This window comes from Rattus norvegicus, chromosome 14, assembly GCF_036323735.1.
Source record: "Rattus norvegicus strain BN/NHsdMcwi chromosome 14, GRCr8, whole genome shotgun sequence".
Taxonomy (NCBI): domain Eukaryota; kingdom Metazoa; phylum Chordata; class Mammalia; order Rodentia; family Muridae; genus Rattus; species Rattus norvegicus.
Genome location: NC_086032.1, coordinates 42,440,491 through 42,467,723, shown reverse-complemented (window position 1 = coordinate 42,467,723; position 27,233 = coordinate 42,440,491). Strand labels below are relative to the sequence as shown.

Here is a 27,233-nt window from a genome sequence, read left to right as displayed (position 1 = left end):
AGAATGTCAAAGGTTCTTCCAGAACATAACCCAGTCCTTGTTCTACACCCGAAGCCAGTCTTCTCCACCTGGGCCCATCAGGTGTGTGCTATTCCTTGCTACTAACACTTGTGGATTATGCTAGAACCCTCAAATGGCTGTCCCCTGTCAGTACCACCTGTCTCCAGCCCATTTCTGCCTACTAAGCCATTATTTCCCTTCTGAGATCATAATGTCACTCAAGTTCCAGGCCCCTCCTTCCCTGATGGTTAATATCTAAACCTCTCTCTCTCTCTCTCTCTCTCTCTCTCTCTCTCTCTCTCTCCATCCTACCTCCATTTTTGAGTATCTTTGTGTGTGTGTGTGTGTGTTCTGCAAGCAGGTGTGTACATGGTATTGTGGTCAAGTGTGTGGGAACACAGGTGTGGTACATGTGTGTAAGGCCATGTGATTTGGAAGGGGCACTTAGCCTACAGCACTAATTCAGCCGCAGCACAGGTAACTTAGCACAGGTTTCTCTTTCAGTACTGGGAGCTTAAATTTTTCACTGGGCAAGCACAGGGTTCCTATTAGTTCACACAGGACATGTTTGTCTCCTCTTAAAAATTCAATAATCTACCCCCCTCAAAAGGAAATGTGCTGAACTCTGTGAACATTGTGTGTGTTATTTAAGAATTACCAGAATCCAAGTCTCCATGAGATACACCCCAACTGCAGGCACCTTAAATCACTGTTGATTGGTGGGGAGATGCCGAAGGTGGCATTGCAGAGATTCAGATAATCCAATGAAAGCCAAGTACTAACACACCACCAAATACGCCCACTACGATCAGTACTAGAACAACAATGACCCACAACAACAACAAAACCCCAAAACCCCAAAAACAAATTATTCTTTTTTTTCCATTCTATTTCCATTCTTATGGGAACACTGGTGCTTACAAACATACAGGGCACTCTGCTTGGTATGTTAAACAAAACCAAACAAGGTAGTATTGTCTTTTAATAAAATAATAAGGGATTGAGAGATGGCTCGGCAGTTAAAGCACTTACTGCTCTTTCAGGGGACCACCACCCATACCAGGTGGCTCACAACCATCTGTAATTGTGGTTCCAGCAGCTCTGACTCCTATTCTGGCCTCCCTGGGCACAACATACACATGGCATATACTCCCAAGATTTATGTGCATGTACCTAAGAGCAACAATCTTTAAGATGAAAATAATGAGGAAGGGTAGTGAGTTGCCTGTGGAACTTGCTATGTAATGCTCTGACCGCCTGTATAGTGTTCGTCTGAGCAGTGGTCAGGGTGAAGCCGCCTTAACTTACCAAACTTCAGTGAGCTGGGAGCTGCTAGTGAGGCTGGGTGGCAGGGCGCAGGCTGTCCTTCTAACTTGTTTGTTACCTGAGCTGTGAAGAGGAAAAGACACCATTAGTAACCCAAAAACTGCTAAGGAGGAGTCTGCCATTAAGAACCTCTGAGAGTGCATAATGGTGGTGCATGCCTAGCCGAGCATTTGGGAGGCAGAGGCAGGAGCATCTCTGTGAGTTTGAGGTCAGCCTGGTCTACCGAGCGAGTCTAGGACAGCCAGGGCTCTGTTAAGTAGAGAAACCTTGTCTCAAACAAACAAACAAACAAACAACCAAAAAGAACAACTGACAGGTGCCAGCAAGATGGCTCAGCCAGTAAACTCGGAGAGCAGATAGAGGCACCAGCCAACAACCATGAGAACTGCAGTCGGTCCTGACGGGGTAGAAGGAGAGAACCGACCCCTACAAACTGTCCTCTGATCTCCCCATGTGTGCCATGGTAAACACACTCGCCACAACCTTACCAACCACGACACACACACGCAAGATAGATAAATAAATGTCGCAGGAAGGTTTTCTTTTGTTTTGTTTTTAAAAAGAACTGCTGCTGAGAATGGCAGAGGAGAGGCGGGAAGAGAAACGTGATGCTGTCATGCCTCTAAGGGCTTGTAAGCAAGCATCATGAGGAATCTCCACTGGTACACTGGGAAAAGAGCTGAGACATCCTTGACGGCTTTACAGTGCTACTCATATTAGCTACATGCCGTGCAACCGGAAAACCATCTCACTCTGACTAGGAGAGGAGAAAGACTAGAGAGCAAAACCTTAGACTCAACAAGGGGACGAAACTCAGCTCCATTGCCTGCAAGCTGGGTCATCTAGGCATGACTTCGTTTTATTTTGTTTTGCTTTGTTGACAGGGTCCCATATAGCACAGGCTAGCCTCAAAGATACTATGTGGTGAGGCTGGCCTTGAACTCCCAATCTTCCTGTCTCTAGCTCCCAAGTGAGAGACACCATGATGGGGCATGTCAAGGACACAGTCCTTCACCTTTGGGTGCCCTCTACAGCTGTCCTTTCTGTTTACATAGCCAGGCCTCCTTAACTGTTTGGCTTTATGATCTCTAAACCACTTTTGAGGAACCAGGTTCTGTACAGCAGATTTTATTATATATAACACTCCACAGAGAATGAATCAAACTGTGACAGGAGCCTCCTCCCTGCTGCCCCTACCAAGACAGACCACAGCCTGCCTCTTGAAAAGGATTATGAGTTGTGAGAGCCCCTGGTGTCCAACTCTGTTAGCATTTGTTCCAAAGTTCTCCCCTACGCAATGGCCAGGCTAACTGAGCTTGAATTTCTGATTAGCATATGGTGAGGGAACGTTGACCCACAGACATTTGGCTTTGCCTCACTGAGTCCAACCTGGGTCAGGAGTGCCCATCTCAAGGGCAATAAAGAACCCGACTGTTTGCTTACAGCAAACGGAGGTGGTGCCATGTCACCTCTCTCCATGCCCACCAAACCCTCCACAAAGGAAGCCTGTAGCCCATAGGTCAGCATTTCCAAATGATCAAATTGAAGGGGACAGATTTCTAGACAGAAGAACACTGAAGTTCTACCTGGCATTTTGGAGCACCCGTTACCTAAGGTTACCAAGATCAAAGCGTTCGGCGGGGAGATCACTTGACTGGAAGACACTGTGTTCTCCCTGAAGGTTCCTGGGCTCCTTTTTATTGACAGGTTATAAAACAGGAACTGGACACAAGGAAGAAACCACAGGTGTTGAGAGTCCACGCCCCTGCCTTGTACAGCATACATAGTCCCGCTGTCTTCGTATGCTGAAGTCCTGGCCCTCAGGGACTCAGAACGGGACTGTATTTAGAGATCACATCACATCTTCAGAGCAGTGATCTACCTTACATGAGACCACAGGGATGGGTCCTGTTGGGTCCTGCCATGGTATGTTGGAGTCCTTAGAAGGAAAGCGTATGAGGACACAGACAAGAGATGACACAGCAAGAAGAGAGTCGCCTGAGTCCTCTAGATGGTTCAAGGTCCTTGCCACCAGACCTTAGTTTGATCTCTGGAAGCCGCGTGGTAGAGAGAACTGACTCCCACAAGTTCTCCTCTGACCTCCATGCGTGCCCTGCCACCCAGGAATAAATAAATACGTGTTAAAATTGTTAAAAAGAAGGAGCCATCTGCAGATACTTTGATCTTGAATGACGGCTTCTACAACTACAGTGACATCAGCGTATCCCACAGAAGCTGCTGATCTGTGGTATTATTCTCTTATAGCATCTCAAACTTCCCACATCCACACCATGTCTCAGGGCCAGTGTGCCAAAGATGAGCAGAGGTGGCTCTGTACACAATTAAGGACAAGAATGGACAGTGAGAAGTAGATGGGCACAGATGCTCTATCTATAATTACTACTATTATTATAGAAACTCTATGGTACCATAAGGTCATATAAAATAAGGCCTAATGGTTATGGTGATAGCCCTTGGCCTAAACCAGTATGGGACATTTAAAAACATCCACCATTTATGCTTTCAACACATATAAAATGAACACCATTTTATGCACCACTGTATACCAGGCCCTTTTGCCAAATGCAGGGAACAGCCATTGTGGCTCAAATGAATATATTTTCTATAGCTGTGATAGTTATGATCCAGGGACCTACTCTAGAAAGAAGACAAAAGCCACTGCCTTCGAAGTGGGGGCAGAGAGCTGTTAATTGCAGGGAGACCATTATAAACCGCTGGGATGCCAACTAAGCATGTGCAAGGAGCAATGGGAACTGGAAAGGCAGGGATTTCTCCATCTAGACTAGTCAGGGAAGAAAGATGAGAACTAAGGGATGAGGGATGCGTCCGTGTGTCCAACAGACAGCGATGAAGAGGAGACATTTTCCAGAGTTCATGGGGAGGGAAGAGACATGAAGGGTACAGTATTCAGTTTGGCAAGGGAGATAGAGAGTGGGCAGGACCTGAGGCTAAATGAGCAGAGGAACCGGAATTCATATCTGATGGCACAGGGAGCTGCTGAGGACATCTAATCAGGAAGGAATCGAATGGAGGAGCACCCTAGCCAGGATGCGGAGGAGGGCTAAGAGCTGAGGGACATGGACAGGGATGCCTGGGTCAAAGTCAGGGATGTGGAACTAGAATGGTCACTGTGTTCAGCCAAGGCCGATGAAGACATTGCCTGTAGGGCAGCATTTACAAAGTGGGAGCACTGCGTTCTAGAGGAGGGGAGAAAGAAGAAATAGAAAGGAGGAAGAAAGGGAGAAAAGGAAATAAACACGGGAACCATTTTGGTCATTAGCCCAGGCTAGAACTATATAGTTGAGGATGACCTTGAGTCCATGATCTCTCTGCCTGGGGAGATTCCCCCGTCTTAAGTGCTGAGATTATAGTCATTTAACCATGTGAGAAGATGTGTTTCTTTAAAAACTGGAGCCATCAGAAAGCAGTGCTCCTTCCTTCCTGTCACTGAAGCATGACTGCTCACTTTCCTCACGGATCCGCCAATTTGTAGGGCTAAGCAGCACTTCCTTTCAGAGGGAGGATTCCTTGAGCTAATTAGTCTAAATGTCTGAGTGCAATGAATGCTAATTAAAACAGAAATAAACATTAAAAAACAAATGAGAAACTAATGATTGTGTAATTAAAAATTGCTCTTCGGTGAACAAGCGCCAGACTAACACGACAAACAAGACAACGAAGGGTTAAAACCTACACCCTTGTCTGGAGATGGGCTAGGTTTGCTGTCCTTGGCTCTCTCCCAGGCTCTCACCCAGGAACGGACCACAGTAAATGCCCTCTCAGCGTTTGGCTAAGATCAAGTGTAGAAAAATAATATTTATGAATAAACATAGAATTCTGGCTTGAAACTTGCACCTATCAGCCAAGCATTTAGATGGCTGAGTCAGGAAGGAAACAGTGAATTTAAGACCAGCCTGGGCTACATGGAAAGCTTCAAGCAAATTTCAACTCCCAACACTTACATAAAAAGCCACACACACTAGTAACCTTCAGACATGGGGGAGGGGTAAAAGGGATGTGGGAGAGTAGGAGAGAGAGAACACTGACCAGTCAATCTAGTCAATAGAGCACTTTGCTGTAGGCAATGAGAGAGGCACCAAAAATGAGGTGGATAGTAAGCCTGACAGCACAGGTACAAACACACAGAACACACACACACACACACACACACACACACACACACACACACACACTCTCACATACTCACTCACACATATACCCACATGCACACTCATACACACACACACATATACATCCACTCGAATATATACACTCAACTCACATCTCACATACACACATACATACACACATACACACACTCATACACATACATACATTCAACTCACACATAGACCCACATGCACACTCATATACACACACACATACACCCACTCGAATATACATACTCAACTCACATACACACATACACACACTCACACACATACATACATTCAACTCACATGCACACTCACATAGACACACACATACTCACACACATATACTCATTCACATACACACTCATATACACATACTCACATATACATACTCACACATACAAACACACTCACATACACACATACACATACTGACATGTAGACATACATACACACATATACAGATACACTCACTCACACACTCACGCACACTGAAGTGTACCAAGTGTACTTACTACAATAAACACTGAAGCAGAAAAGATAGAATGCCATGTGAGGAAATGGATATCCCAAAGAACAGGGGAAATGTGTGCAGGAAAGAACTCTTCTGAAAATTATCCTGAACATATCCCCTCTTTGTGTGGCTAAAGTTTGGGATGTGAAAAGGCTTCTTTGTTTATGCAAGAAAGTTTTGAAAAAGTCCAAAATCTCCACTGTCCTAGAACAGTCCTTTCTTACCTAAGTTCCCTGGACAAGCTGCCCTCTGGTGGTTCCTGAACACAAAAGCAGGCAGAGAGCCCAGCGTGTCCAACAATGCCCATCAGGAGATGCCATAGAAGCCACAATGTGACAGGGGACACGACCAGCACCCGTTAGGGGCACAGCTTTAAATCACTATGAAAATTGGGTTGCCACAAAATAATATGGTTTGAGACTGACAAATTCAATGAGTGATTAAATCTCAATCTTGACAGCTACTTAATTTGAATATCCTAGTACCTACTTTTTCTTTGGCAAGGGGGAGCCAGCCAGCCTATCAAAAGTAAGCAGAGATCTCACCCGTCAGTGCCGAGAAAGCAGAGTTGCAGGCTCACATTCTGCCATCTGTGGGTGTAACTCAAGAGTGAGTGTGACTCAGGATGGGTGTGACTCAGGAGACCCGTGGTATCTTTGCACCAATGCAGAAGTAACCAAGGGGTACTGAACTTTGTTCTTGAAATAACACAGACATGGGGAAATCCAGGTGTCAAGAAATACTTAGCATTTGTTTAGGAAGGAAAAGATGGAGGCCCTTTGGTATCCCAGGCCTAACTAAACCTCAACATTGAGAAGGTAGAAGGCAATCGGGTGAGCTTATCAGCAGGTACAGAGCTGAGACCAGCCTGGGCTACAGGAAACCCAGGTTGCTAAAACAAAACAAAAAATAAATACACACAAATGCAAAGAGATGGAAAGGTAGGAGAAGGGGTTCAAATTGCTCATCTTTCTAAAGAATGCACCCTAAACAAACACACAAACATAAAACAAAAGATATACCCAAAATAAAAGGTCTTATGTGCGTAGCCTAGGCCGGACTTGGGTTGGATGTGTGGCTGAAGATCCTGATGTGTGAAGATGTGTGAGCTCCAGACCCTCTTGCCTCTACCTCCCAAGTACTGAGATAATAGGTTTGCCCAGCATGCCCAGCTGAACAACTTTTAAAAAGGTTTCGTTAATTTTTATTTGTATGAGTACTTTGCCTGCATATATGTAGGTGTACACCATGCGTGTCTGGTGCCCAGGTACACCAGGAGAGAATACCAGCTTCCCAGAGACTGGAGTTACAGATGGTTGTAACCAGCTGCATTTATTTGGCGTGTAGGTACTGAGAATCAAACCCACGTCCTCTGGAAGAGCAGCCAGAGCTCTTCATCTCTACAGCCCCCTAACAATTTTTCTATCACAAAATAGACATAGATTCTAACTGCTCAGACTGCAGGGTCAGCAATGGAGGGAAGCGGACAGTCCTAAACAGGAGGCCTGTTTCATAAGGGAAGGACAGGGGAGAAGGTTCCAAGAGCAAAACTGCTTGCTGTGCAAGACTGAAGGCCTCATCTGGATTCCCAGAGCCCATGGTGGAAGGCAAGCTGTGTCCAGCGACTCCCACAAGCATGTTGGCACTCAGACATGGAAGTGTGAGCCACCGTGCTGGCTGCTGACTGCTCTGTTTAAAAGAGACCACGAATCAGCAATAAACTCCTTTCCTTTCTTCACTTCCTACACTGAAATATGAACACACGTCCATCTTTAACCCTTTATAGCATCTACCTACCTACCTCCTTCAACAGATCCACCCTGAAGTCGGTGGTCTATGAAACACTCCCACTCTGTCAGACAATGATCCTTTAACCAAATTAGTTTCAATAACATCCTCGAGTCCTTCCTTAGGTCTAACTCAAGTCCTTCTTCTATGAACAAAATCTCAGATGTTTGCTCAAATCCCAGGGCAACCAAGGTAGGCAAACAACATCCACAAGCAAGTTGTTGAGACCAGAGACTGGTGGTAAAGGAGGGGGGCCTTTTGTTCTGAAGCTGAGAATGCAGGTGTATGAGAGATCTAGTGTCTCTGGGTTTACACAGAAACAATGGATTTCAGCAGAGCTGTCCCAAGAGCTTAAAGGTTTGGTTCTGCGCAGGCGCAGTGATACACAATACAATCTGTGGAAGGCTCAGCTGAGAAATGCGCAGAGGCCAGGCTACAACACCAGACCTTGGGTCAAAACAAGATAGAGGTGCGTCTACACGAACTAAAGACCTGGCAAGATTTATGCTGCAAAGAATGATCTTGTAAGATAAGTGCTTGGCTTCAGAGAAGGGAAAAGGGAAGATGACTGCTTTCCACCACTGTCTGTCATTTAGAGCAATGCCAATTTATTTCTATCCTCTAAGCTAATCATTTGTAGAAGTGAAAGATGCTGCTTAAGCGAGGCCGGCAGGGCTCTATCTCACAAGTAGTCAGAGCCAACTTCATTCCTCCAGTCTCAGTCTAATGCCAATTCTTTCTCCCGGCCTCAAGTACAGAGGCCTCTTCTTCTCCCACCCCCTCTCCCAGTACTTATCACAGGTCGAAATTAAATACTGGCCAAGGTTGGTTGATGTTCAGTTATCCCCAGATGTAGTCTCCATGGAGACAGGTTGTTGTCTCTGTTCACCTCCCCCCCCCCCCCCCCGCATCCGAGGTAGAGCACAGGGGAGGGGAGGCCCAACCTAGTAGCTCAAGATCACACTAGAAAGCCAACGAGAATGTAAAGTGTTGTGGCCATCGTGTAAAGCAGAAAGACCATACCGTCCTTGTGCAGCATGCTTAGCTACACAGAAAGACCATACCATCCTTGTGCAGCATGCTTAGCTACACAGAAAGACCATACCGTCCTTGTGCAGCATGCTTAGCTACACAGAAGGCATCGGGGTCAACATGCTGTAGAGCTTCTTGCACATAGGTTTTTGTTGTGCCACTATGCATAACAGCCAAAGGATAGCGTCAACCTAGATGCCCATCAACAGACAAATCCATAGGAGAATATGCATGTAGTCAACGGAGAAAGAAACAAATGCCACTTGGAGAAGATGGCTAGAACCAGGGATAGTGATGCTAAGTAAAGTGAGCCAGACCCAAAGACAAACACACCATCTTCTCTAGTGTACAGAATGTGAGGCATGCAAGCAAAACACAAGACTATCTGGGGAGAGAAGGGGCCATGAGCGGAAGTGAACAAAGTACAGTGACATGTAATACAAAAGCGTTGCATGAATCCTCTATTGCCAGGCATAGCAATGCACATCTCCTCCTCCCACTACAATCTTCGAGGGTAGAGGCAGGAAGATCAAGAGTTCAAGTCCAGCCTGGGTTAGGTGAGATTCTGTCTACAGAAAGGAAAGTAACATTGTTTTGGACACTAAGGAAAAAAAAGAAAACACAAGCAAAACCAAAACCAGAATTTATACAATGAAGTTTAATTGTAATAATCTTTAAAAGAAGGAGGAGGAGGAGGAGGAAGAGGAGGAGGAGGAGTAGGAAGAGGAAGAGGAACAATAACAACAACCACCACCACCACCACCACCACCACCACCACCACCACCACCACCACCAGGGGTTGGGATAGGCCAGGGGTCACACAAACGTCTCCCAGCCCTGAACTGTAAAGCAGTGCCCAGGAGATCCTATTTTGCAGTTCGCCATGGTTGACCAGGGCAGGCAAAGTCTTGACTCAGCAGAACTCTTCTGAGGGTCACTAGTTATCACCCTAAGTATCTTTCAGAGCGCTACCCAAATCAGGAAGAGCTGCTAGGAGAAAGGGAGGGCTTGTGCTGTTCTGCTCAGTCAGCCTCTATGGTGGGGTAGAAAGAACACTTGTTTGTGACTCCTTAGTTCCCAGTTCTGTCTGCTGGCACAAAAAAATGCCCCAGTCTGAGGCCTATGCACAACAAAGCACAAATTGGAACCTTGTGTTCTTTCTGATTTTAAGTAAGTTTTTATATTTATCTTTTTTTTCCCCTCAAATTTACTTATAACGGGGCAGCCAGGAGAAGAAGACCCGTAAAATCACTCACAACCACACAGTTACTGCGGGAACACTGCCCACTCAGTAGCTCACAAGCACATACTTTGGGAACATTACCTTCTCTCTAATTTTCCTCCAGACTCTCATAGAGCCATAACAGTTAAAACCATGATGAGTCAGCCAAAGCACTGTTGTCCAAACACCCAAGCAAGGCACTCACACAGTTTGCACAATCACTAGGAATTTCCTAACAGGGCCAGAGTCTGACGGTTAGACGTTTCACCAGCATTAGACAGAATCTGCATTCACCACGCAGAAAACACACAACCGGTTTGAGAATGTAGCTCAATCTACAGAATGATTGAAGCTTCGCGTCCAACCGCAGCCCTACAAGGAACCTCGAATGGAGGCACAGAGCTAGCGAGTTCAAAGCCAGCTGGAAGGGGCAGGGAAGAAAGAAGAGGAGGGAGGAGAAAGGCGGGGGAGGAAGATGCAGAACCCTGCGCTCCCTCTAAGTGCAGCCAGAGCTTCCTAAGATCGGACGTTTAAAATACGAGATCGATGCAGCCAGGCGTGGCAGTACATGCCTAATTCTGGCATATTCTAGCATGAGGAAGGACGGTCTTCAGCATGGGCTTCTTCCAAGTTAGTACCGGCTAAAAAGCAAGACCAAAAATGCAGATGTCCTGAGCTGCAGTCAGCTCCCCGTTCTCTAGTGCAGATGTTTCTAGAGAGTGAGGATCCACACTGCCTGGAGACTTTATCTCTCAGATAAAGAATTCCAACCACCCTCTCCAAGCTCCATCTAAAAGATACCCAGAACTCAGATGACAGCACATGCTGTCCCTGCTCTCCCAAGGATGACCTGACAGCCCAGTGCAGTGAGTGAGTGAGAGTGTGTGTGTGTGTGTGTGTGTGTGTGTGCGCGCGCGTGTGATGTGTGCATGTGTGATGTGTGAGTGCATATGTGTGTGGTGTGTGTGAGTGTGTGCGATGTGTGTGTGAGTGTGTGTGATGTGTGTGAGTGTGTGCATGTGAGTGTGTGTGATGTGTGTGTGAGTATGAGTGCATGTGTGTGGTGTGTGGTGTGTGTAAGTGTGTGTGAGTGTGTGTGTGGTGTGTGCGTGTGTGTGTGAGTGTGTGCATGTGCATGTGTGTGATATGTGTGTGTGAGTGTGAGTGCATGTGTGTGTGCATGTGTGTGTGCATGTGTGTGTGTGTGTGTGTGTGTGTGTGTGTGTGTGTGCTGGAGGTCAATGCTGAGTACCATTTCCCACTCTGCACCTTTTTGTTTTTGGGTCTCTCAATGAACGTAAAGTTTATTGGTTCAGATAGGCTGGCTAGACATTAAACTCCAAGGATCTGCCTATCTCTGCCCCTCTACCTCCTAAGGCTAGGGACAGAGGGACATGCCAGCATATTTGGCTTTTGGACATCAGCAGGGGGTTAATTCAAGGGATTCAAATATGACTTACATGGTAGACACTTTATGGACAGAGCAATCTCCAATGGGTGTATCTACTAACTCTTCCCTGAGGAGAGGAGGCTAGCACCCAGATCCCTTATTTTTAGACAACTGTATAATTGCATTTAAGTACCTCTAAGAATTCTTTTTTGCCATGGCAATAAATAAAAAATCAAATACATTTCTTCTACTCTACAGTACACCCTTTTACACATTTTAACATTTCTCAAATAACCCATGGGCCTCTTGACTCATTTTAAAAGCTATCATTAAATCACCAGCATGTTTTACGCTCTGTAATCAAGTTCCTTCAAAGATAATTGGCAAAATGCACCGTATTTAAAGATATGCTAAATCAATACAAAGGTCGCCTTGTCTCCCTGACTCGAGGACCAGAGACAAAGGAAGGAGACTAGGCTGAGAACTAGGGTGACTAAAGAGAAAAGGGGGCAATCCCACCCCAGAAGCAGAACTTGGGGGAGGGTATGGGTCTATAGGAACACAGACAGGAAAAGCTTCCAGAAGGTTCCATGCCAAAACCAAGATCCCTCTACTGTGAAGTAATGGGTTAGCTCAGGCTATGAGGCAGGTACCATTACATTATGGGCCTCTGCCAGGACTACTTCTGTCCTCACTCAGTAGGATTCTTGGCTGTCCCCATCTATCTTAGGTAGGGTCACTACTGCTGTGATAAACCATCATGACGAAAAGCAACTCACAGGTGAGAGGGTTATTTGACTTCCGTGTCTGGCGTGACAGTGGCCTACGGAGGGAAGCCAAGACAGGGACTGAAACTGGGCAGAAGGTAGGGAAAGGAGCTGAGGTCCCGGAGGGCTGCTGCTTACTGGCTTGCCGCCCATGGCTTGTTCAGCCTGCTTTATTATAGAACCCAGGACCACCAGCCCAGCTGTGACACCACCCATGTTGCCTTCCCATCAACCACTAGTTAAGACCTGCCCGAGGTCCAGTCTTATGAGACACTTTCTCAACTGAGGCTCTCTCCTCTCCGATGACTTTAGCTTGTGTCAATCATAAAACCGTCCAGTGCACCATCCAAGGCTGACTAGGGAGATTACAGGTTTGTTTTCCCAAAGCGGGTGTCTTCTCTTTTTTGTTTTGTATTGTGTTGAGTTTGAGACAGGGTCTCCTGTAGCTCAGGCTAGCCTCAAAACTTTATAGCTAATGCTGACCTTGAACTCTTGATCCTCCAAGACCACCTTCAAGGAGGAGGCAAGAAGGGCAGGAGATGAAAGTTATCCTCAGTTACAGCTACTTCAGGCCAGCCTGAGTGACACCCGGTCCACAGCACAAACCAAGACAGACAGAGCCGAACCCACCAAATAAAGTCACAGAGCCTCAAATCCTGCCTCACTGACACTCATACCACACAGAATTTCAGAAGTTCAATTAATGACAGGAGCCACATCAAAGGATGATAATTAAGAGCGATCCTCAGTGTGGAGAGTATCTTGAGTGAATGAGCTGAGCATTTTCCTACAGTTCAGCTGGGGTCTTTTCCTGCCAGGGTCTGTAGATCTGTTTATGAACAAAATGCACTGTTTTCCAGGTAGCAGGCACACGTACACACTGTCCATAACAAATTTCCTTCCTATGCACAACATCCACGACTTCCTAGAAACCGAATCCCCTGACAGCAGAAATATCTGGAGCTGCTCGAACACAACCTTCTCCTAGCAGAGATGTCAGCTGTGAAGCATCTGCTCACAGCGATGAGAGGTGGACGTAGTGAGTGTGATTAGTCAAACGCTATCCCAGAAGGCTCGTGGATAACTGTACAGCTGCCTAGACTTAGCCAGGGGCTGGAGTCATGGCTCAGAGGAAAAGCCCCTGGGTTTGAGCACCAGTATCACAGTAAAAGCAAATATGTAAATAAAGCATTGCAGAGAGTCATCCTTATTACAGTAGGGTGGCATTTTTATGCCTTTTATAAAACCAGAAGTGCATTTCAGTGCAGCCAGCAACCTCGACCTTGCTCACCAGCAAGCAAATGTGACACCACAGAAACTGCCTGTTTCTTTTTCCTTTTCTTTCTTGGATTGGTTATCACAGGCTTACCGCTGTGAGGTGAAGGCCATCCTGGTCTATGTAGGAACTCCCAGACTTGCCAGGCCTATACAGAGATCCTGTCTCAAAAACAAAAAGTGTGTGTGTGTGTGTGTGTGTGTGTTTCTGTGTGTGTGTGATGTATGTGTGTGGTGTGTGTGTGTCTGTGAGTATGTGTATGTCTTGTGAGTGTGTGTGTCTGTGTGTGTCTGTATATGTGGTGTATGTGTGTGTGTGTTGTGTGTGTATGTGTGTGATGTATGTGTGTGGTGTGTGTGTGTCTGTGTATGAGGAGTGTGTGTGTGAGGAGTGTGTGTGTCTGTGAGTATGTGTGTTTGTGTCTGTGTGTGTTTGTGTATGTGGTGTATGTGTATGTGTGTGTGTATGTGTGTCTGTGTATGTGTGTGTGTGATGTATGTGTGTGGTGTGTGTGTGTCTGTGAGTATGTGTATGTCTGTGTGAGTGTGTGTGTTTGTGTCTGTGTGTGTCTGTATATGTGGTGTATATGTGTGTGTTGTGTGTGTGTGTGTGTCTGTGTGTGTTTGTGTATGTGTAATGTGTATGTGTGGTGTGTGTGTGTGTGTGTCTGCATGTGTTTGTGTGTTACTGTGGGTTATGTATGAGTTGTCTTTTCCTTACTCTCTAGAAACCTCCAAACTTTCCTCTTAAAATTGAACAAGAATTGTGAACAGAATTTCATGGGTACACCTTTCAGAAGGGCACTATGGAAGGACAACTGCCCAAAATATTTGGAAGCTGTAAAAAAAAAACAGTTGTTAAAAGTCTCCTCATCAGTGGTCCACAGCTAGGCCAGTTTCCACATCCCAGCTAGGATTAGAGTTTGTTCTAGCAGTGGGGAGGGAGGAAGTGATGTAATCACTAGGATGGGACGTAATACGGCCCACAGAAACACTGCTGTACACTCTCCTCTGGGCTGCTCTGTAGTCTTCAGACAGACATGAGTATTCTCTGCTGAAAAAGATTAAGCTGAGTTTTGTGTGTAATCCAGTACTCAAGAGACTGCAGCAGGAGGATTGCCAAGTTTGAGGCCAGCTTGACCTACAGAACGTGATCTCAAAAACCTGAGTTGGGTATGGTGTGTGGCAACACATGCTTGTAATCTCATCTAGCATGTGAGAGGCAGCTTCAGACTGCTGCTGGCAGATACACAGGCAACACACAGAGCAACTGCCCAAGGGGGACGAAGGATTTTAATATTTAACATCCAACTAGGCTGTGCCATGTATGAAACTATTTAAAAGGCCTCGTGGGATGTGCAGATTTTCAAGCAGACCTAGGCTCAAATCTTAGTGCTTGCTACACAAATATGAGGACCCAAATTCCAATCCCCACTGGCACCCACGTGAAAATCTAGGGATGACCCCAGTGCTGTAGTGGGCAGAGGCAGGAGGATCAGTGCTGACTACCACCTGAGGCTTCAGTGAGGCATGGTATCTCAGGGGAGTGAGTGCACACACCCGAGTGCACACACACACACACACACACACACACACACACACACACACACACCATGCAAGAAGCTACAAGAAGCTACTCTGTATTTACAGAAAGGTTTTTCTAGTCAAGTGCAATGCCTCTAATATAAATTACTGTCCAAAACTAGGTCTGTGGGTCAAGTGGAGCACTCATTCTTGACCTATGGAAGCTCTGCATCATGTTGGAAAAACTATGGTGGCAGCCGTGGGGACAACATCACTAAGAGATTATCAGTCACTTTCAAGTGTATGCAAATCATTCAGCTTTCGATCCCGCTCTGAGTTAGCACATCTTCCTGGCTTAACACGTGCTGAAAGAATGACGAACTCCGTAGTGGACAAACAACCATGAGCTATAATTTCTCCAAATGGTTACTTCAGATGAGTTCTGTTTCCTCCTTTATGCCCTATGGTTCTTATAATGAGTCTGTGATTAGAATGAGATTGGAATTCGTTGTAAGGAAGATGTAAAATTGTAAAGAGAAATTATCTTCCGTGGTTAGGAAAAGGGAGAACACTTAACCTTAAGGACAATTAAAGATTGGGAAAGAGGACTGGAGAGATGGCTCAGACATTAAAAGCTCTGGCCGCTCTGAAGAGGACCAGGGTTCAGTTCCTGGCACCCACATAACGGCTCTTGATTACCTATAACTCCATTCCCAGGGACTCTGATGCCCTCTTCTGGTCTTTGTGAGACCTGTCACATACTTGGGACACACACATACTAACAAAATATCCACATAAAAGATAACTAATAAATAATTGATAAGCTAAATCTTTTCTTAAAACAATAATGTAAAGTTTACAGAAATATGGCCTTCTCATTCTGCAAAGTATTAAAATACTATCCTTTGTTCAATGCTGAATGTTAGGTCAGATCACCTGCCACAGACCCACAGAAGTTACAGAGCAGTGTTTCGAATGCTTTTCAGAAGAAAGATGGTGATGATCACCACAAGATAGACAAATCCAGATTGCTCTTCAGCCTCTCTGTGGAGACTGTATGTCGTCAAACTTTGGGGACTTAAGTTATTCTCCAAAAGAAAAAACTAATATTTTTTTTTTACACAAAACACAAATTCATTATTTCAGAAATAGCCTGGGCAAAGTTAGCACCATGAAAGGGAAGGAAATCTCTAGTAAGAAGATCAAGTTTAATTAGTTATTCTAAGAAATGAGGACATTTAATTACTTGCCTAGAGGGGGACTCAAGAGGACAAACTGAAAAGTTAAAAGGAAGAATTCAGATTAACAACAACCAAACACAATCGACAAACAAAAGCAGTGGAATGACTCTCTCCAGAAAAATCACAGACAGATCTGTGTTCTGTAGGCATTTGTTTAATTTTGTAAGTGATCCAAAGCTCATAAGAAGATGGGTTTTCAAACACGCATTAGAAGGGACGAAATTCAAGCAGTAAAAACTTGAGATGTAAAGGTTACAAAACCCCGTCATTCCCTAAACCCTGGACGTCTTTAAGGTTCTCAGAGTGATGGAGGTCATCTGGGAGCCATAGAAGACCCCCAGAAGTTACTTGGTGATGCCTGAAGTTGGTTTTGGTGGTGTGTGTTCTTGTGGGTGGTGGCCAAGGGCGGGGTTCCACTTTGTATTATGCCAGAGAACCCTCACACACTGTCCAGAGCATCAACTGTGCCTACTGAGACTGAATTATCCTAACTCCAAACAGTACCGCCCCGCATAGGCGCTCAACTCACACCATAGCTCACTAGGGGAAGGTTATACAGAGGTACCACGGAAAGTCAACTGTGCCTACTGAGACTGAATTATCCTAACTCCAAACAGTACCGCCCCGCATAGGCGCTCAACTCACACCATAGCTCACTAGGGGAAGGTTATACAGAGGTACCACGGAAAGTGCTCTCTTAGGAAGAGCCACACAGCCTTAGGATTTCAATCTTCAATGACTTTGTCCTTAATCCCCCACAACCAGTTCGATCAGGTCTACTTTGGGACCAAGGGCCAGTTTATACCAGCGGCTTGGAATAGTTATGGTTTAGCACTGAAGAGACGCATGAAGCCGTTTGATCACGTGAAGAGACACGACTAGTTCCTTCCTGGTTTTCTCTGTTTTGCTCATAGTACCAAGTTCCCGAAGTCCCATTCCAGGTGGAAGAGGAACAGCTGAGCTCCCAGAGGCCATGTGAGCTGATGGTCTCCCCTGACCAACACCCCGGAAGTGCGCTATGCCTCTGGGAAGTCTGTTGTCAATACTTCGCCTTGCTAGGTTCCCACCCTAAGGGGGTGGGGGCATCTGCTCAGAGGCCCGCATCACTGACTGAGAGGCTGAGCCTCCTAGAGGATAGTCAGAGGACAGTGAAGTAATGCCTGGAGCGCCAACCTCAGTCCTAACCTTATTTTGCTAAACATCGGTGATCGCCACGTGTCAGGCATTATTATATATGTCTAGCATGTGTTATCACATGGTATCCACATCCTTTGAAGGGACCAGTAAAATGGCTCGGCAAATAATGGCATTTCCCACAAAAGCCGGAGTTTAATCCCTGAAGCTCACATAAAGACGAATAAACTCCATGAAAGGGGCCCCCTGACCTCCACATACATGCAGTTACGTGTGTCCCCCCCCCACACACAGAAATATGATGATGATAAGAAGTATTAATCCTGATAGGTGATATGGTGTCCATTTACTAAAGGAGAAACTGAGGTAGACTGCCACGAAGTAAGTTCTTCCAGTGTCAAAGAACTGGTGGCTATTAGGCTCAGACAGTCTACACTGGATTTGACCAGAAGGAAGAAAAAAAAAAAAGAGTTGCTCGAATAAGTCCCCTTGGAAAGGTCATGAATTGCTGACTCCCGGCCCAGCACCCATTTGGTGGCCTGAGGGTCACGTGATAGGGAAGCCGTAAGTAGCTTGCTCATGAACACGTGACTGCTCAGTTCCTTACGGGCTCGCTTTCTGAAACAGCTTCCTCCTGCAGAGCTGAGCAGAAGACCCACAGCAGCTTCAGTTCCGGGAGGAGGCAGAGAGCCCTGGCTTCCTGGCTCCCGGGCTCCCACAGTCAGTTCCCTTCGTACTGAGTAAAGCAGAGCAGTTGGTACTTCCTCAAATGACTCCCACTCCCGAGGGTTCTCTGCAAACTCAACAGGAGCCAGCCACTGTGAAAACAGGGCTTCTAGAAAACAGTCTGGGGACAGTGGCAGACGATTTTTTTTCACACTTATTTATTCAAACTAACATCCATCCATTTTTGAGACAGGTTCTCACTATGCACCTCTGGGTGGGAACATTCTACATTACATGTGGGAGCCACTAGTTCAGAGTCTCTAAGGAGGTAAAAGTCTGTGTATAACTTGTTAAAATAATGTGCCTTAGGACCTGGCTTATCAAACTTAAGATACCTGAGGAAAATGGACGCCTCTCCCCTGAAGGTTGTTCACACCAGAGCACCCCGACTCCCACCCATAAAACCCACGTCCATAAAGAGCTCTGACAGAAACCTACAAAGCATCCATCCTGGAACTATGGCTCCACTGGGATAGTGGACTTCGGGTTAATTTTTGGCTCCTTTCACTGGATTCTCTCCCCAGCACAAACCCCTTTGTTACAGCTCTTCAGCTAGGCCTCAGTACTTTCCTAAGAGCTCGAATCCCTGGCTACAGTAACACCAAGTTCAGGAAAAAAACACGAGGAAAAAAAAGCAAATTCAGGATTGCAGGCTAATGGGGAATGGAGACAGATAGTGGTAAAGGATATTAAAGCAAGGTAAATAGTGCAGGTCATCAGGCTTGACCACAAGAAGAATATGCACTAGGAATTTTTTTAAAGATTCCCCGCCTTGGGCTGGAGAGATGGCTCAGTGGTTAAGGACTGTTCCTTCAGAGATCCTGAGTTCAATTCCAGCAACCACACGGTGGCTCACAACCATCTGTAATGGGATCTGATGCCCTCTTCTGGTTTTCTAAAGACAACTACAGTGTATGCACATAAATACATAAATAAATAATAAATAAATAATAAAATTTTTAAAAAACAAAAGATTTTTTCTTAGAATGTATAAGTGTGTGAGTACCAGAAGGGAGTGTCCAATCCACTGGAGCTGGAGTTACAGGCAATTGTTAGCTACCTGACATACGTGCTGGGATCAGAACTCCCACACTTTCCCAGAGCAGCAGACATTCTTAAAACCACGGAGTCATTCCTCCAGCTCCAACTTAGAATATGTGTTTCGTCTACATAGCGGTAATGTGCCTAATGCCTGTAGGAGTTAGGAGAAGGAGTCAGGTTCCCTGAAAGTGGAGTCACGGCCCGTTGTGACCTGCTGTGTGTGCTGAGAATCGACCTGGGTAGTTTAGAAGAACAGTCAGGGCTCTCTTAACTGATGAGCCATCTATCTCTTCAGCCCCTACACAGGCAAGAAAACCAAAGCTTAACGAATTTAAAAAATAGGTCCAAGGTCAAATATAGAAAACAGAAGGCCTGGCATTCAAGAACAAATGCGCTCGACTCTAATCCTAGCCTTTACACATAATTGCGGGGTGCTAATAGCATGAAGTAGTTAGACGCATCTTGGATTTGGTCATTTGTTTGGTTTCTTGAGACATAGCCTCACTTTGTGGCCCTAGCTCTCCTGGTACTCTCTATGGAGACTAGGCTGGCCTAGGATTCAGAGCTACGCCTGCCTCTGGCTCCAGATGTATGCCACCAAACCCAGACCCTTCCTTCTGTTTTTAAATTAAATTAATATAAGTTGGGGGCTGGAGAGATAGCTCATTAGTTAAGAGCACTGGCTGCTCTTCCAGAGGCTCCAGCACCTACATGGTAGCTCACACTGTGACTCCAGTCCCAGGGCGTCTGACACATTTACACAGATATACATGCAGTCAAAACACCAAGAACATAAAATTAAAAATCAATTATATATTTAAAAACAAAGACCATTTCTTGCCGGTTAGTGGTGGCGCCAGGCAGTGCTGTCAGTGGGAGGCAGAAATAGGAAGATCTCTGCATTTGAAGCCAGCCTGGTCTACACAGTGAGTTCCAGGACAGCCTGGTCTACACAGTGAGTTCCAGGACAGCAAGTGAAACCCTGTCTCAAAAAAAGAAACAAAACCAAAACAATGAAAACAATCAGGAAAGGAAGAAAGATAGAGAAAAAGAAAGGGAAAGGAAAGAAACAAATTAATATAAATTTAAACTGCCCCAGTCACTTTAGCCATCCTGTAATATGTCAGGGGCCACAATGATAAGTGGCTAATATACTGGACAGTCTATGGCTTTGGGGGTTAATTTTCTCTCACAGGCTAAAAATAGTGGGATCTGAAAGCTGAGCGGAGCATTAAGTAACAACGTGAAGTGCCTGTTCCCTCCGTACTGCGATTGTCTGCCTTCACTGTTTCCATTAAAGTTGCTCAACCTGTAGTTGAAGATTAGCCAAGCAAGCCAGTGTGGGAGACAATCTTAAGCCACTGATTGGCTGTTCTAGCAGATTTCACTTGAGGGTCACTACACGGATACCTGGTCCACGTGACCAGCTGCTTAAAGATTTTTATGTCAACAAACCTTTGTTTGCAAAATCAAGGAAGGTAAGAGGATTAGACGTTTCCATGTTAGTTAAACTGGGGAACACAGAGTTTCTCGTGTTTACTTAGCTGGGTATTGAAGGGGTAGTTAGTTTGGAATGGAATTCATGTGCCAGATGACGAGAGAGAGGGAGCCAGACCAAGTTCCTCTCTGACCCATTTCAGAACAGGGCTGCTATTGTCGGGAACAATGAGTTTTACTGCCCAAGTTAGGAAATAACACAATTACTCCATTTTCATTTCTAATTGTTTCATTAGACTCTAATAAACTGATCTTTAAAGACCTGTGTAAAGAAAAGGCCAACGAGGCAGGTGATTACCTCGCCTCATGTGGCTGTCATGCTTAACCAGAGAAACCACAATGCTGTTGCTTTTCAGGCCCAAACTCGCCTCAACATCCACTTGCTACATCAAAACCAATCTCCGACTCCTCCATGAGACCGAGGCAGTGCAGCAGATGATCGTCCAAAAGCATTAACTACCTCTGACAGCTGAGACCCTGACAGGTCATCATCCAAGGATGACTCCAGGACAGCAGATGTTTGTTGCAAAGTGCAGGCACTCCAGACCGAAGGAGTATATGAATACATCCAGGGAGAAGAAGCAGAGTGGTACTCTTTGCTGGGGTGGAAAGGGACGGGCCAGGTGACATTCTCTTCTCCCCACACCACAGGAGCCCTGTGCTAAATGCCTAGGTGAACTTCTAAAAAATTAGCATGTTTAGGAGAGGCCAGGGAGGCCCCAATCCCTCTCCTCTGAAGTGTGTGTTGAATGGCCTACAGCTGTACTGTATTCTGGAAGGCTTTGCTTTTGGAGGCTTGGAGTAAAGAACACTACAGAATAAGCCATATATATATACATTATATATATATATATATATATACACATATATATACATATATATATATTATCTCCATTCATCCATGTGGGTGTGTCTCTGTGTATGCATGTGTATATATGTACATGTAAATATTGTGCATATATGTGTTTGTACATGTATATATGCACATGAATATATGTGTGTATATACATGTATGTGTACATATACATGTATGCATGTCTGTGTATACACAAACATACAAGAGTATTATTCCACTACCAAAAACAAAATTTTGCCATTTTCAAGAAAACGGAGGCTGGAGAGATGGCTCAGTGGTTAAGAACACTGATCGCTCTTCCAGAGGTCCTGAGTTCAGTTCCCAGCAACCACATGGTGGCTCACAACCATCTGTAATGGGATCTGATGCCCTCTTCTGGTGTGTCTGAAGACAGCTACAGTGTATTTATATGTAATGAAATAAATAAATTTCCAGGCCAGAGCTGTTACTCAAAGAAATCCTATTTTAAAAAAAGAAAAAGAAAAAAGAAAACAGATGAAACTGGACTTCATGTTACATGAAATAAGCCAGACTCCAAAAGTTTAAAACATTACATTCTATCACATTTAGATTCCAGATTTTAAGAGAAAACACATGTAAGTAAAAGAGGGATCTCTGGAAGGGAACCAGTGGAGGGAGGTTCTTTATATACCTGTGTGATACTGTGATGCTAAAACCTATTATTACCCAGTTAATGTGCACTGAAAAGAACCTCACTGAGCTGTGTGGTGTTATGTGTCTTTCTGAAAGTTGTCTCCTTGCTGTTACCCATGTCCAGTGCTCTGAAAAGACGCTCCTCAAACTAGAAAGAATTCTAAAAGATGAGCCTTTGACCAGTAGGCAAGAAACTCCTGCCATTTGGAGTCTTCGCCTGGGTGTGGCATCAGACTCTAGAAAGATAACGTATTTGAGGGTGTTCCTAGACAATGATGGGGAGAAGGAGACAGACTGAGGACAGAAGCCCAATGCAGGTGAAGCTGAAAAGGGTTCATCCCGCTAACCAATCTCTAGCTTCAGCTCTGACCCCCATCTCCTCAGGTGGCCTGCAGCATCAATTCAGAGGCAGGCAAGTGGTGAGCAGTGGGCACTAGGAGAGTCATCAAAGGAGACAGGGCCTTTTAAAAACAAGGGTAGCTGCTCTCAGACCAGGCGCCACATCGGTGACTCTCTCCACCCCCAACTTTTTAGGGCAGATGCCTTATCATGAGGCAAGCAGAGGGGATTTGGATGACTGTTGCAAGCAAGAGGCATATAGTCTAGATAACATCATGCACAATCTTGTCCTGATCACATGACTTCTTTGGAGTTTAGGGTTTTTTTTTTTTTAAGGATTATTTATTTTACTCATATGCATACACTGTAGCTGTTCAGACACACCAGAAGAGGGCATCAGATCTCATTACAGATGGTTGAGAGCCACCATGTGGTTACTGGGATTTAAACTCAGGACCTCTGGAAGAGCGATCAGTACTCTTAACCACTGAGCCATCTCTCCAGCCGAGTTTAGTTTTTTAATCTACAAATCTGAGCTGGAAAATGGTGGTATATGCCTTTGATCCCAGCACTCAGGAGGCAGAGATAGGCAGATTTCTGTGTTTGAGGCTGGCCTGGCCAGGACAGCAAAGGCTATACACAGAGAAATAATCTGTCAAAAAAATAAGTGGGGGAGAGGTATAGAATCTATTGTGTACATTTAGTGGTACTGGGGCTTGAACCCAGAACCCACACCTACTCAACAGACTCAACGCCCTACTCTATCACAGCGTAGCTTTAGCCCCAGCCCCAAGAGGAGATTTGGAAGGGATATTTCTGCTTGGCCAACAGCTATCAACCTAAGTGTCAAATATATGATGCACTCAAAGAAGGAGTCTACCTATAGAGGCAGCTAGAAGGGGCCTCCCAGAGAGGAGGAAGAAGACCTGGAGGCTAGGATTTGGAAATCCATGTGATGTGTTTGGGAGACCTTCACTACTAATTGGAAGGGTAGACTTAGGGTTGTAGGGACTAACTCTGATGCTCTGACGCCTCTGAGACCAAGGTCACAGGCAGGACCTACAGGAGGAACTCCAGGGGCAGGGATGATGTGTAACATTAAGAAGGAGACTAGAAGGCCCCATCTCCTCTCAACTTTCCCCATGGTCCCAAACACTCAGCTATTCAATAAACTTAGTCTATACCTTCTGACTGGCATGAGATGCTAGAGAGGTAGGAGAGACATACAGGAAGACAGATCGAGACACTAGAAATATGAAGTCCATGGAGCTGTCCTTCCCTTCCAAGCAGGTTTTAGAGTTTATCTCCAACAGATAGCAAACGGGGTAGGATGAAGCGTTCTCTATTCCTTCAGACGTAAAGATCTTCTAATACTATTGTTGTTGAAAGAGTCTGATGCAACCCAGGCTAGCCTCCGACTCAGTATAGTATGTAGCAGAGAATGGCCTTGAACTCCGGGGTCTCCTGCCTTACCCCCACCCCCACCCCCACCCCAGGGCTGATATTACACCAATGCAGCAGCATGCCCACACTTTCAACACTGCCTATAAACCCCTGATCCCTGGTTTCTTTCTCTGTATAATGAGCAAGATGTCCTGTGTGAAAGTCAAACGACCTGCTGAGGTGGGGCTGCATCTGAGAACCCGAAACTCCAAGGAGCAAAGGCTCGGCATTCACAGAGTCACAAAATGTTCTGGAGAGTGGACAAGAGGGTTCCCAAATAAAAGGCAGAATCTCAGCTACAGATATGCTTCAAGACAGCCCACCCTACATCCTAATAACTATAGTAACAACAATAATAACAGCAGCAAGCATATGACATATAATAATATACCACTTATAATATCTTATTACATAACAATATAATTATATAAAGCATATCAGTTTAGTTAACATATTTATTCATTCATTTTTAATATTTAATTATTAAATTATTTTGTGTATAGTAATATGTAGTGTTATGTATAAATATATCATTGCATGTTACATATAATGATAATGTTGTTGTTGTTGTTATTATAAATGACACTAGACATGGTAAGGCACACCATAATACCCACACTTGGGAGACAGAAGCAGAGTGATCAGGAGTCCTCAGCCATCCTCAACTACATTCCAAACCTTTCTCAAAAAACCAAACAACTAAACAACAAAAATCGCTGAAGTGAAGCCAGGAGGAATGGTACACACCTACAACCCAGCATTTCGGAAGCTAAGGTGGGACTGAGGGTTTGAGAGCAAGCTGGGCTATGCCCAAAGAATGCCTTGTTCCCAAGACCCTAGGGAGAGGATGGCTGCAGGTATCAGCGAGGTACTGGTTATGCCATAACATGGATGAGCTTGAAGACATGATGCTGGGGCAAAAAGAACAGTCACCAGGCTTGAGTCACCAGGGCCCCTATGGTAGAAGTAGAGAGCCAAGTGCCACAGGCTGTCTCTGACCTCTACACTCGCACAACTGCATGCAACACAAACCCAATAACTAGATCTATTTTAAAGGTCAGACACGCAGGGTCACATATTCCATAATTCTATAATATGCAATATTCACTGAAGGCAAAGAGCTTATTAGTGGTTTCCAGAAGCTGGAGGAAGGTGAAAATGAATGACTTTCTTTTTAACATGGGTATAGTATCCTTTGTAAGTGATAGAACGTGTTAGCACTACTGGCCTTCAAGATGGCTCAGTGGGTAAAGGGCTCCACCACCAACTCTCATGACCGAAGCTCAAGTCAAGCTTGAAACCCACATGGAGGAAGGAGAGACGCAGCTCCCATGAGTTGTCCTTTGACCTCCACACATCCCTCATGACAGCCCCAGACACAAACGCCACCACCCAACACACACGCCACCACCCAACACACACAATGAGTACATCAGATGTCGTTCTAAACAAAAGTGTGCTAGAATGAAATCAAAGGGACAGCTGCACAGCCTTGTAGAGGAAAAAGAAGAGAAAGAAGGAGAAGAGGAGGAGGTAGAGGAAGAGGAAGAGGAAGAAGGAAGAAGGAGGAGGAGGAGAAAGAGGAGGAGAAGAAGAAGGAGAAGGAGAAGAAAGGAGAGATGGGGAGAGAGGGAAGGGAGGGAGGGGAGGGAAGGAGGTTGGGAACCAAGAATGCCATGGGCATGGGAACAATTTCACAGTCACCTTGGCACTTGGCTTTATACTGCTACCACGTGTGTACTGGGGATCAAACTCAGATGGTCAAGCTTGACAAGTGGTCGTTCTTCTAGAACACCAAGGTTCCCAAAGGATGGATCAGTTACAAAGGACTGCCCATTCCAAGGTACATATTGTGAAGATACAGTGGACAGAGCTCATAGCATGAAGTGGCTGGGAGACCTCGGTTTGAGTAACTGTGTAAAATGGCACTCTCCAGAGGGTAGGGGCATCGTGAATGCCTGTGAAATGTGCACTGTGAGAAATCCAGAGTGAGTTGTTTCCTATGTTTCCCAAAATATGTTTTAATTCTTGGGAAAAGTGTGCCTAAACAAAATGCACTAAGGGCCGGAGAGCCGGTTTGGTGGTTAAGAGCACTTGCTATTCTTCCAGAGGACCTGGGTACAGATCCCAACCGCCACATGGCGGCTTACAACCAATCACCTGCAACCAGTCCACCTCTGTGGACTCTACAGCACGCACAGTGCGCGCGCGTGCACACACACACACACACACACACACACACAGAGAGAGAGAACACAGAGAGAGAAAGAGAGAGAGAGAGAGAGAGAACACACACACACAGAGAAAGAGAGAGAGAGAGAGAGAGAGAGAGAGAGAGAGAATATTTTTAAATGCATTTGAAAGAGTCCATCTGGCCAATGAGTAGCTTCAGAAGCCTGGAGACCAGAATTCAATTACTGGGGCCCACACAGAAAGAATAGTATTGACTCCTATGTCAGTTCCTACAGGTGGTCTTCTGAATTCTATAGGCACATGGCAGCACTTTGGTTCGTTCTATCTATCTATCTATCTATCTATCTATCTATCTATCTATCTATCTATCTATCTATCTATCCATCCATCCATCCATCCATCTATCTATCTATCTATCTATCTATCTCTAAATACACACACACAGAGAGAGAGAGAGAGAGAGAGAGAGAGAGAACACAGAGAGAGAGAGAGAGAATACACACACAGAGAGAAAGAGAGAGAGAGAGAGAGAGAGAGAGAGAGAGAGAGAGAGAGAATATTTTTAAATGCATTTGAAAGAGTCCATCTGGCCAATGAGTAGCTTCAGAAGCCTGGAGACCAGAATTCAATTCCTGGGGCCCACACAGAAAGAATAGTATTGACTCCTATGTCAGTTCCTACAGGTGGTCTTCTGAATTCTATAGGCACATGGCAGCACTTTGGTTCTATCTATCTATCTATCTATCTATCTATCTATCTATCTATCCATCCATCCATCTATCTATCTATCTCTAAATACACACACACACACACACACACACACACACACACACACACAAATAATAAATACAATTCATTCCAAAACTCAGGAAGCAATAGCAAGTGGATCTCTTTACATATGAGGCCTGCTTGGTCTACATAACGAGACATTGTCTGTTATTAAAAAAAAAAATAAGAAAGAAAGAAAAGAAAAACAAAACATAGCAAAAGACCAGGCATGGTGGCTCGCACCTTTACTCCCAGCACTTGGGAAGCAGAGTCAGACGGATCTCTAAGTTCTCTGCCAGCCTGGTCTACAGAGCAAGTTCCAGGACAG

At 45.2% G+C, this 27,233-nt stretch overlaps 1 protein-coding gene across 4 annotated transcripts in view; it reads right to left on the bottom strand.

The window, feature by feature from the left end:
* Positions 1-27,233, bottom strand: part of Rbm47 (RNA binding motif protein 47) — a 138,079-nt gene that overhangs the window by 77,581 nt on the left and 33,265 nt on the right. For all 4 annotated transcript variants that reach the window (XM_006250951.4, XM_063273127.1, XM_063273128.1 and 1 more), the window contains one exon: positions 1,309-1,389. The gene's annotated coding sequence lies outside the window, so the exon portion shown is untranslated. The remainder of the gene's footprint in view (positions 1-1,308; positions 1,390-27,233) is intronic.